Genomic DNA, 13,267 nt, shown 5'->3' with positions numbered 1-13,267 from the left:
AGAAAAAACTCAGAATCGTTTTTAAATTAGAAAAGTCATACACACTAAGAAAGCTGTAATCCGAAATATTTTCGTCTGCTAGAGCTTAGAGTTTCTTTGTTATTGTTTTGAATATATGTATATAGTTGTACTTTGTAAAACCAAGTACGCACTTGTCCTCTTCTCCGCTGTTAATGTTGTAGAGACAATTTTCATGTTTGTTAGGACACCCTGTAAGTCATGTGAGAAAATTCTCTAATATGGGTTCACTCTCATTGTATTTTATTTCGTATGTGTTGTTGTATAATGTGAAATTTATTTTAAATCTTTTTTAAGTTATGAAAGAGGGTGGAGCAAGTTTTAAACTTTAATTTTGAAAGGTATATATACAGCTTCAGAATTATTATTATTATTATTATTATTATTATAATTATAATGAATCAGATTTAGGTTTGATATTATCAGATCTGATTTAATATTATATTAACACGAAACCTTAAATTTAAAATTGCTTCTTTTCCCGCCATTTCCTAGAATTTAAGGGAATGTTTGCAATCTAGAACATGGAATCGTCTAAACCAAATATTTTAAACGGAAATATTTGAATAATAACATGAATTTTAATTTGGAACTGCTTGTTTTTTGGATCTGCTTGTTTATTGGAACTGCTTGTTTTTTGGATTTGTTTGTTTATTGGGACTGTCTATATTTCTGAACTGCCTGTGTATTGAGACTGCCTGCTTTTCTGAACTATGTGTTGATTGGGGTTGCCTGTTTTTCTGAACTACGTGTTTATTGGGACTGCCTGTTTTTCTTAACTACGTGTTTACTGGGACTGCCTGTTGGGACTACGTGTTTATTGGAACTACGTGTTTATTGGGACTGCCTGTTTTTCTGAACTACGTGTTTATTGGGACTGCCTGTTTTTCTGAACTGCATGTTTTTTGGGACTTCCTGTTTTTCTGAACTACCTGTGTAAAGAGTTGAATATTGAAATCTCACGACTGGATGATATGCATGAAAAGAGAACGATTACACACGGAAGAATGTTTAAACTAGAATTGTTAAAATAACATAAAAAATATTCTAAATATACACCTAGAGGTGCGTATTCGGGGAAATGTGTATTTTAAAGTGTAATAGGTACATTTAGTTGTAATAGTTAAATAGGTGGACTATATTTAAAAAGTATGAAAAAACTAAATTTTCTACCCCACCAGGCAGCCGCCGGTTCAAAATTAAAATTGAGATATTCATTTTAAAGGGACTGTTCACGTCCTTTGAAGCTTGCTGCACGATTCACAACGGTATACTTTAACCAATGAAGAAGATATGGACCTTTTTTGGTAAATTTTCCACAATTTTCTTCATTGTCTCAGCTGCATACATCTGCAAATCATTTGAACAGATGACAGATGACAGATAGAAAAACAATTTGATACTTATTTATTTATGGTTAGATAAAGGATTAAGGGGAACAGGAAATTTAAACATTTTTATTAATATTTAAAACTTTAATCAGGTCACAAGGCATGGTAATTGAAATTGAGTCTTTGTCACAAACTCAAATTTTGTAATTCCTATATCTTTGTAACCTGAATAGGTAAACCTTTGTTATATAAAACTTATCAGAATTCATAGTTTGAAATATCTAAGGTCTCCGATATTGTGTTGCCAAGATTTATGGGATTAGAAAATCAGAGTTTGTGGTGAAGACTTTCTGTTACGAACATGAAAATGACAAAGATTTCTCCCAACCAGAGGACAAACTATAAAACCCACGCCATCTTTTCACAACAAAAGGTTTAAGAGATGTTTTCAATCCTTAAAGAGTCCTTTATATCACGTTGCCAATCTGAATTCAAAGGCAACAAAGCAATCTGATTTTTTCTGAAAAAAAAGACTTTAGATTTAAAATAGGAATTTTTCTGTTGAACAATGTGACTTATGTCAGGCATTAAAATGTTTTATGAAAGTAAATAAAAGCCTTGGATCTGAAAAGGCTTGATATTAAACATTGGGCGTACCAAGAATATATACGTATAACATTCAAACAGAAACAATTATAAGATAATAAAATTGAAATTCAGATATCAGTTCCATTTTAGGAAATATTAAGAATATACTGGAATATAATGTTCTTCTTATTTTCACCGCAATGAAGTGCTGTGTTCGGTCTTGATTTATTCAAACCTTTTTTTTTCTATTTCTAACGAGGGCACAGAGGACCAATTGCTTCTTCATCTTTTCTCTTTAGTTTTCCTTTCGTTCCTCTATCATTCTTCTTTGATTTCATACCGCTTTCGTTCCTCTTGCACTCCTCTTCCATTTCTGTTTCGTTCAACTTTTGTTCCTCTTTCGCTCCTCTTTCGTTCCTCTTTCATTCCTCTTTCGTTCCTCCTTCATTCTTCGGGGACTCTTCTTTCATACCTCTTTCGTTCCTCTTTTGTTCCTTTTTCGGTCCTCTTTAATTATTTGATCGGTCGTTAACAGTTAACTGATTCCATGTATTCCATTATACTATTTTTATATTTGTCATGCATTTTTCGACACCTTTCATAAGGCACGTCATGTGTTTTATGTGTTCTGAAATACCAGATTTAAGAAATTAGTGTTATACAATACTATCAGGCATTTTATTTATTTTAGGACACCATGCAAACAAAATATTCAGTAAATCCATTCTTTGCATTCTTGTTTACTGTTCAAAGCAAACAAAATATTCAGTAAATCCATTCTTTGTATTCTTCAAACAAAATATTCAGTAAATCCATTCTTTGTATTCTTGTTTACTGTTCAGAGCAAACAAAATATTCAGTAAATCCATTCTTTGTATTCTTGTTTACTGTTCAGAGCAAACAAAATATTCAGTAAATCCATTCTTTGTATTCTTGTTTACTGTTCAAAGCAAACAAAATATTCAGTAAATCCATTCTTTGTATTCTTGTTTACTGTTCAAAGCAAACAAAATATTCAGTAAATCCATTCTTTGTATTCTTGTTTACTGTTCAAAGCAAACAAAATATTCAGTAAATCTATTCTTTGTATTCTTGTTTACAGTTCAAAGCAAACAAAATAATCAGTAAATTTATTCTTTGTATTCTTGTTTACTGTTCATCACATCAGATACAATATCCTGTATTTTTTGTATTCTGAGGCGCTATGGAGTATTTATGAGAAGATACAAACATATATCTATACATTGTGGTTTATGTATTTGCTTGCATGTTTTATGTTTCTGTATTCTGTAATACCATCTCTATATAGCAAACATATATTCATATAATGTGGTTTATGTATTTTATTGTATGTTTTATGTTCTCTGTATTCTGGGATACCATCTATATAGCAAACATATATATAGATATTGTGGTTCCTGTATTTTCTTGTAGTTTTATGTTCTCTGTATTCTGGGATACCATTTATATAGCAAACATATATATTAATATTGTGGTTCCTGTATTTTCTTGTATGTTTTATGTTCTCTGAATATATTTAGCAAACAAAGCCACAGAGTTGGAAACTTTAAACTGTACAAAACCCAGTTTGAGAAATTCATTTTCTCTTAAAATGAAAAAAATGAAATAAAATATGAATGTAAGAATTGGTGATATTCAGATAAATCAAGATAAACATTGGTGGAGCCTTCTCCTAATGTTAAAGAATCTATACCATAGTGCTTTCTGTCTCTATATAAATATGTTCAGTCATATTTTGATCCCCTTTTCAAAGTCCGCAAAAAAGCGTAAGAGATTCGAAATACTCTAATATTTTCCAACAAAAAGGTATAAAATAGCAAATAAAAAAAATCCACACTTAATGGGAAAAATGGGTTCTAAAGTTAAGTCTCACTGGATTTTTAACCAGGACCATTAGTTACATGTATATTTGTAAATATATTAGCTATAGCAGGCCAAACGGATAAACCGAATGGGCTGATTATTTAGGAAACCCATGGGTACCCTGGAGATAGGCTAAAAAAATGAAAAATTTTTATTTCAAATTTTTTTGCCACGGGTAACACCGGGCACTCCCGCGAGTAGCATCTTTAGCAAGCTAAACTGTAACACTATAAAGTAATGCAGGAATAATATATAAGGAACTGCTAAAGCTCTGTTTACAAATAAAGTATCCAATATTCTCATTGGAAACATGTAACCTAAATAAAAAATGTTTCATTTTCCCCTCTGGGAAACTTAAAAAAAGTGGCGTATCCCCCATGAATTCTACAAAACCTTGGGCTAAGTTTGTCGGTTTTCAATGATACTAGTCAAACGGGCCCCACAACGAAGCTGCATTTCTTGTCTCGGTTTAGATATTATGCGTATCTTAAGTTTCAGTCTCTTTCGACCAACTCCGGGTATTTACTAAGAGTAAATGCATTGTAACTCGGCCAAAGGAATCATAAAAATATTTAATAGAACGCTATTACAAAAGTGTCCAATTTAATTCAGAATAGAAGGTTCAAAGAGGTAGGGAGGGGTAGAGAGGGGGATGGGAGGGTGAAGAAAGGGGAAAGGGAGGGGAAAGGGAAGGGAAGGTTAGGGGGAAGGGGGAAGGTATAAGGGAATAGTTAGGAGAAAGTAAGAGTGAAGAGGGAGTTAGGGAGAGGGTAGGGAGGCAAATTAAGAGTGAAGAGGGAGTTAGGGAGAGGGTAGGGAGGCAAATTAAGAGTGAAGAGGGAGTTAGGGAGAGGGTAGGGAGGTGGTATGGAGACAAGGAAGAAGTGCATAGGGGGTGAAGTTAAAAATGTACATTTCTAGGGCAAAAAAAATATATTAGTGAGTAGGTACGGTAAACCCATAATCAAATGCAAATCAAAAAATTAAAAAAGCAAATCAATTTCCGGCCTCCTTTAGTTTTTAACAAATTCTTGAATTTTAAGAAAAAGTTGTTAGATTTTTGCCTTCTGATTTGTTTAACTTCCACAGCCCCTTAACCATTTAGTGGGGTATGTGATACATCCCCCCCCCCCGAAGGTTATACTTTAAAGGTCAGATCCTCAAGAGCCATTTTAGAGTTGACATGAAAATAAACATATATATTATATAAATGCATTCGGAAACATTAAAATCTGCACTTTTTAGCAACTTAGAAACTTTAACTTACATAATCTATTTTAATCTTTATAAAAACGTTCTAAAAACAAACATAAACTTTTAAACTAAAAACTGATGACTGTTTAATACTTGCGAACTAGAGGTCGGCATCGTTATTATCAGTTTTCAAACATGATGTTAAGGCTTTTCAGGAGACTCTACAAAAATTTGAGATTAAAACAAAAAATTGTGATAATAATAAAACTTTGGAATAGAAAGACGACTTTTAGACGCAAGTTATGACTTTAAATATTCCATTGAACCTGAGATCTCACAGCAGTTGTGCAATGTAAACAGACCCATGTTAGTTAAAACGTAATTAATTAGATTACTAGTAAAACTAGCAATGTAACATTATAAAATGCACTAAATAAATGCTTAAATGTCGTCTTCCTATTCTACAGTTTTATGATTCGCACTGTATTCCCTAAAAGGTTGCTTAAATCTTAACTCGGGAAGAACCTGCAACACTTGTTAACCATAGATTGATTTTGCTTCGTTCAGGCTTATTTCTTCAGTGTCAAAGTATAATTTCATGAAAGAAAACGGATTGTAAATAAAATTTGTAATATTAAAGGACTTCATACAATGATAACTGAGAAATTGTGGAATAGAAAGACGACATTATCAAGTGTATTTTATTTTGTTACAAATAATATAGCTAATAGTTTTACTAGTAACTTACAAAATCACTTATTGAGTGAAATTAGTCTGTTTACACTGCACAATATATTCATTAACTATTTAAAACCATAATAACTAAAACTAAAAGTAGTCTTCCCATTTCAGAGTTTCTCACTGTAGATAATTGTGAAGCTAAACATTTTAGAAAACCTAAAAAAGAAATATTATCAATGCCCACCTCTATTCTGACCCCTCTGTGTAGTGAAAGAGTAAATTTTAACTCGCTACATGATTTTTTTCTGGTATTTCCAGGGAAGGAGGGTCGGTTTGGTTAAAGAGGGGAGGGGGGGGGGGCTACTTGGGAGTATTCTTTAAAAAGTCTTTGTTTGAATATATTTGAGTATTAGAATATTACATCATCACATTATAAAAGAAATGTGTTTACAATTAAATTAAATACCGAAGTTACATAAATCCAAGCTGCTTTGAAAAGACTGGATCGTTTTTAAAGCGTGTCAACGCCTTGGCCTTCGAATTTAACTGACTAACACACAATTTATATTTGAATGAATGAAGACAGTGCAATATTTTTCTTTAATCTGATATAATGGCTGAATTATACGGCAGGGTCGAGGGGGAATAATTAAATTAATTGAAGAATTAGATTCTCATTAGTTATCATTTTAGCACATGGAGTGGACGGAGTACATGGAGTACATGGAGTACAGGGAGTACAGGGAGTATAGGGAGTACAGGGAGTACATGGAGTCAATGGAGAACCAGGGAGAACAGGAAGTACAGGAAGAGCAGGGATTAAATGAATTACAGGTAGTACAGGGAGTACAGGGAGTATATGGAGTATAGGGAGTACAGGGAGTACAGGGAGTACAGGGAGTAAATGGAATAAAGGGAGTACAGGGAGTACAGGGAGTACAGGTAGTATAAAGATAAAGGAGTATAAGGTCGAATAAAAGTCCTTCAACATTTATAATTACATGCTTTTTATTGCGAAGCTATCAGAAATCAAAGACGATGATAAAGTCGGGTCTCAATTTTCATGGATTTTGGGACACCCTGTAGCAAGCTAAGGGTTTTAAGTCACCCTTTAGCAAGTATCCCAAATTGGTAATTAAGTAAGATGCGTATTGCACAATCCGTGGTACTCTGTATGCAGCTAGATATAAGCAAGGAGAGATGATTAAAATTCAATGAATATATAAAGTTAAAATTTCCTCCTTTTATTCATTCTACATACCACGTAAAAGTACCTTAATGCACGTACGCATTTTAAAAGTGTCTGAATACGCATATAATGAGACCTGGAAGGGTGCTTGAATGCGCGTATGAGCTGGAAAAAATGCGCGGAATGTTTGGAATGTGTGGCCGTTGAAATCACCAGCTGCGCTTTACCTTTAACTTTAAACCGTTGGACCTATATAGTATTATATATACATCAATATATTTTATCCAGGATATATTCTTCTCATCTGCGCGCAGACATGATTAGACAATCTGGCACTGAGAACACACAGTCAAACTTACATATAGTATAGAATTAAAATTTTAAAAAATTTCAAATAAATATATTTTTTTTATCGGATGTAAACCTTTCTTTTACATCCAGATTTTTATGATTCTAATCTTAAGAAATTGCAAAGGAATACTAAAAGATTTAGTGAAAAAAAAAACTAAATAGTAGCAACATCGTAAATTTATATGAACCATATAAAATAGAAATAATTGAATTCAGACGTCTCTATCATCCTTATTCGGTATATATACTTAGTTAAGGCAATACCTACTTCAAGGTTTATACCCCTGAGATCGTTTTAAAATTCAATATTTTACGCTTTCCAAAAGTAATATATTTGATCATCTTCTAACATTTATGTTTTAGATCTAAAATCATTTTAGAACATTAATATTTTTAAGAAAAAAGTACTTTCAATCTACTAATGAGATGTAAGCTAGTGCAATCAGATTCAGACAAAATTATGCAAATCTACCAATTTGTGTGAAGCTTTGCAACCCGGAGCTAAATTGTCGATTTTTCTGATTTGTTTGTGTATATAGGTGCAAAATCAAGTTTTTGCACTGAGTAATTGTAGCAATGCTTTGCAATTTACGAAAAATTTATGTTAAAGATTCTGAAGAATGAATTATAATGTGTTTTATCTTTCTTTCTTTCTTTTCTTTATGATTTGTCTCTGATTTTGCGTTTCTTAATAATTTCTTGACTTATTTTTTTTCGCTTATCTTCCTTTCTATGTACTTTTCTGTTTGATCTTCTTCGTTATTACTCTTTTTCATCTTTTTCTTCGTTATTACTTTTCTACGTTTCTTCTTCTTTTTCTTCGTTATTTCTCTTCTTTGTTTCTTCTCCTTTTTCTTCGTTATTACTCTTCTTTGTTTCTTCTCCTTTTTCTTTGTTATTACTCTTCTTTGTTTCTTCTCCTTTTTCTTTGTTATTACTCTTCTTTGTTTCTTTATCTTTTTCTTCGCTATTTATCGTCTTTGTTTCTTTATCTTTTTCTTCGCTATTACTCTTCTTTGCTTCTTCATCTTTTTCTTCGCTATTACTCTTCTTTGCTTCTTCATCTTTTTCTTCGTTATTACTCTTCTTTATTTCTTCATCTTTTTCTGTGTTATTACTCTTATTTATTTCTTCTCCGTTTTCTTCGTTATTATTCTTCTTTGTTTCTTCATCTTTTTCTTCGCTATTTATCCTCTTTGTTTTTTATCATTTTCTTCGCTATTACTCTTCTTTATTTCTTTATCTTTTTCTTCGTTATTACTCTTCTTTGTTTCTTTATCTTTTTCTTCAATATTACTCTTCTTTGTTTCTTTATCTTTTTCTTCATTATCACTCTTCTTTGTTTCTTCATCTTTTTTTTCGTTATTACTCTTCTTTGTTTCTTTATCTTTTTCTCCGTTATTACTGTTCTTTGTTTCTTTACCTTTTTCTTCATTATTACTCTTCTTTGTTTCTTTATCTTTTATTTCGTTATTACTCTTCTTTATTCCTTTATCTTTTTCTCCGTTATTTCTCTTCTTTGCTTCTTCATCTTTTTCTTCGTTATTACTCTTTTTTGTTTCTTCTCCTTTTTCTTCGCTATTTCTCTTCTTTGTTTCTTCTCCTTTTTCTTCGCTATTTCTCTTCTTTGCTTCTTCATCTTTTTCTTTGTTATTACTCTTCTTTGTTTCTTCATCTTTTTCTTCGCTATTACTCTTCTTTGTTTAGAAAAGTTAATAAAAATCAGAGATTTACAAATATGGGGATTCAGGTTTCATTTCAATCTGTTTGGATGAATTTGACATGTTTAAAATAACCTTTGGTAAATCAGGGAGGGGTGAGGGGGGTTAGACTGTCGTTTTACAGATTGTCCAACATGCTAGACAATCCTATGACGGACGCCTTATTTTTATATAAATATTAAATATCGAGTATTGTACATTTTATTTATTTTTAAGCAATAGCTGTAAATTTAAAATAAATAAGATTAAGAAACGTTTATCAAATTTTCTAAAATTTACAAATAAAAAGAAACATCGCCATTAGAACGCCAAGCGGCAGTTGTTGGAACCTATACCCGCCGTTTGTACACACAGAGATACAATCAAACCCGCCGTTATCTGGTTTGTTAGTTTTCCTAATGAAGAAAAATAATGCCTCCCTGAAAATAAAGAAATTAGTTTGAATGACTTTTGAAAAAGTAAAGCAGTCTTAATGGAAACGTAGAGGGGACTATTATGTTCTTTGTGTGGGATGATACATGTATAAAAACAGATGTAAGGGGGGGGGGGAATTCCTTCTCCTTGGAAAATTGGCGGATGTTACCCCTTTGGAAAAATTAGAGGGCGCAACTATAGAGAGAGCAGGCATCTCTTTGACTTTTAAGGATGTAGCTAGAGACAATTTTCCTTGTAGCGACTGGCGTGCAACTTAATCTTTCAAAAACTATGGAAAATCAAAAAGGGGGTAACATATTTTTCCCTCCCATCCCTAGCCATGTCAGGGAATGGACATAAAAAATAACCTAAATCTCTTCTGAATTCTAGGGGAGAATTTTGTGTCGAGGACAGGGGGGGGGTGGGGAATTGGGACCAGGTGGTTCAGACGTTTTGACGCTTATTGGATACAAACAAACAAGGAATTTAGCAAAATATATTCATATATATATATATATATTATAGAAAGCTTACTTGTCTTTCTTCACTAGATCATCACAGTCATATAGTCTGTCTTTTCTGAAGTAATTCTTGATTGGTTCATCGCAGTCAGATTTCCTAAAGAAAACTTGCTGCGTTTGTCCTTTATTTGATTACAAAACTCAATCTTTATAATTAATTAAGACATTCACATATATGTTGGTGTAAGGTATTTTCCCAAAGGCATTTTCCCAAGGGCGACTTCCTCTCAAAGAACAATTTCGCAAGTGGCAACTTCACAAATGTGCAATTTCCAAAGCGGCAACTTCCAAAAGGTTAGGTAAGGCTCTCTGAGGCGCCGCAGGCTACAATGGGGGCCAAGCAACGCGGCTAGGTTGCGCTAGGGGGCCGATTGCTGCGGCTAGAACAGGCTGGTGCCGAGCGCTGCACCTAGGTTGGGCTAGGTGGGCTGAGCTCGGCGGCTAGAACAGGCTGAGGCTGAGCGCTGCGGCTATGAAAGACTTGGGAAGTTGCCCTTGGGAACTTTCACATTTGGGATGTTGCCACTTGGGAAAATACCCTTGGGAAGTTGCAACTTGGGAAAAATCCTTTGAGAAAGTACATAACATCTATATGTTCACTATAGCAGGCCAGACGGCTGGAGCGAATGGACTGACATTTGTTGTGGACACTCATGGGTAGCCTGGGGGTGACATAGGCTAAAAAAATATAATTTCTTTTTCTTCAAAAAAAACCTAATTTTATGACATTATTTGTAAATTTATGTTTTTTTATCGAATTGCAATTTCTTTTATGATTAAAAAATTCAAATACGAAACCTTTCCTTCGCAAATTCCTCCTTGTTTGCCAAACTTCTAAGATTGCAGCAGGGATAGTTTCTGAATATTTATATTTGTTACAAAACCATGAAAACCCATATCACGTGTTATATAAAGTGTTTTCACACAGATCCAAAAATTTCAAAATTAGATGAGAATTTCGTCAATTATTTTAAACTAAAGCTAATAAAAAGTACTTTATAGTTATAATCTGAACAAAAAGAATAATTTTGTTTGATATCGGTAATCTTTAATGATTGATCTCGGTATTCAATGTGGGCGCTTTTAAATTTTAGAATAAATGCCTGATAGCTCAATTAAAGCTATCCCTGCAGGGTATAACCATCACGGAATATCATAGAGGAATTAAACTAAGCTGCAAATAAAAAATCAACCAACTTAGAATTTTTGAACAATGTAAACTAAGAAAATTATAATTGTACAAACTTCAGTGGGTTCTCCATTGAAAATTTTGAGGCAAATCGGTTAAGGGGTTTGTTAGTTATGATAGGACATACAAACAGAGATTACTACTTTAAATATAGATTTTAACCTGAACAGTTCCCTACAGTGCTGAACACCTCCAGGTTTCACAAGGATAGGATCAGATGAACCATTCCTGATTTATTATTATTATTATCATTATTATTATTATTATTATTATTATTATTATTATTATTATTATTATTATTATTATTATTATTATTATTATTATTATTAATGGGGGCGAAAAAATAAAAGTTTACCTCTTTCAAGTCTCAGGGAAAAGGTGAATATCCACAAAATAAAGAAAAATATCATTTTCTGAAAGAAAAAAAATTCTTCTCCAAAGCTGTACCTAAATTTGTCTAAATCTTTAAAAAACTAAAACAGATTTTTTCTCTGGTAAAAGATAGATTTACTGCATTTTTTCAGTTTTTTATGTGTGGCTAAAGTGTGTAGTGTATAGATCAATTGTATTTTTTTAACTGAGAAGTTTAACATGAAAACTCAATTAGACCAACACAAGATTTCAATCAACTGCAGTTTGGAAAATAAGCAGAATTTTTAGCAAATATTAAAATGTGAAATCGAATACTACGAAATTAGGATTGAAGATGGATATTTTAATTCTTTTAATTTATAAAAACATTTACAATCTTCTTTTTTGCTATTTATTAAGTTTCCCTTGAGTTAACTGACCTTTTTACATCATTGTCTATTATTTCACTCTGTATTTTTAATTATTTCACAATTTTCTTTTTTGTATCACTTTTTGTTTGAATTATTTTCATCATTGTATTTTTCTTTCGCATTGTTTGAATCTTTCAAATTGTCAATTTTCTTTATCTTTGTATTCATTTTTATTATCATAATATTTTTCTCTTTTTTCTCTCTTTTCCCGTTCTTCGATTCCCCTCCTCATCCCCCCCCCCCCTATCCTCCCTCCCTCCCTTGTATAGATTAGCATGTTATCTGACCTATCTTAACAGTTGCCTGCAATTCTGGTAGAACTTATATTTATTTCTAGATCTACAGATAGACATATTTGACGGTTTTAGATACATTCAGATAAATATTGAAAATTAGAGAGATACAAACAGATATATATGCAGTTATACTAACAATACATGATCTTAGCAAGGAGGATATAGATATAAAAATAGGTAGAGAGATACAAACAGATATACATGCAGTTATACTAACAATACATGATCTTAGCAAGGAGGATAGACATATAAATACATAGAGAGATACAAACAGATATATATGCAGTTATACTAACAATACATGATCTTAGCAAGGAGGATAGATATATAAATAGGTGGAAAAGTAAATATATATTCGATATTAGTTAGTGCATGTATTGTACATCATTGCATGGATATGACTAATTAGCATGCAGATTCAATTGTTGTGGTTTTGATAAAAACACCAGGAATTTATTTGGGGGAAAAATCTCTGAGCCCAAAACTTAAGGCAGGTTATCGTCATGAAAACCAATGGGGTTAGGCAGTTTTGTTGATATCAACATTTTTGTTCAAAAATATAATTTTATTTAGTTTCTTCATATTCTACAATTTTTTCGAATCTCTTAAATCAAAATCTACAAAATTTAAAACCCCAACAAGGAAACTCGATACTCTTTTAAATTTCGGGCTCTGAAAACCATAGATTTCTCTGATCCAAGGGGAGGGGTTAACCCCAATGGTCCCTCCGCTGGTCCTAATTTTTATTTTTTTCTGTTTTGTTATTTCTTTTTTCCATCAGTTTTTTTTCATAAAAGTTCTATACTTTAATAATATTCAATCATTCACTCATAATAATCAAAATAATCACACAATTCAAATTTTCGCCATTCACCGTAAGTTTTTATTTTTTTATTTTGATAGTTATGCGAAGTGAGTATTATTTATAAAAAGAAAACCATAGACAGATAAATTACAGAATACATGTAAAAATAAATAGATAGATAAATTGCAGAATATATGTAAAAAATAAATAGATAGATAAATTGCAGAATATATGTAAAAATAAATAGATATTTCGCCCCTAGGCACCTGTGCAATTATAAATGGTAAACAATACGCAATAAAT

At 32.0% G+C, this 13,267-nt stretch overlaps 1 long non-coding RNA gene across 1 annotated transcript; it reads right to left on the bottom strand.

The window, feature by feature from the left end:
• Positions 1–9,197: 9,197 nt before the first annotated feature.
• On the bottom strand, positions 9,198–11,344 carry LOC111694792 (uncharacterized). Its single transcript, XR_002763715.1, has 4 exons — positions 11,244–11,344; positions 10,691–10,750; positions 9,906–9,989; positions 9,198–9,376 (listed from the first exon to the last, which is right to left on the bottom strand). It is a non-coding gene; the product is annotated as an uncharacterized LOC111694792 (long non-coding RNA).
• Between the last annotated feature and the right edge of the window lie 1,923 nt (positions 11,345–13,267).

Source organism: Eurytemora carolleeae, unplaced genomic scaffold (assembly GCF_000591075.1).
Source record: "Eurytemora carolleeae unplaced genomic scaffold, Eaff_2.0 scaffold9, whole genome shotgun sequence".
NCBI lineage: Eukaryota > Metazoa > Arthropoda > Copepoda > Calanoida > Temoridae > Eurytemora > Eurytemora carolleeae.
Note: the sequence above shows the minus strand (reverse complement) of the source record. Positions and strands in the feature narration are given on the sequence as shown.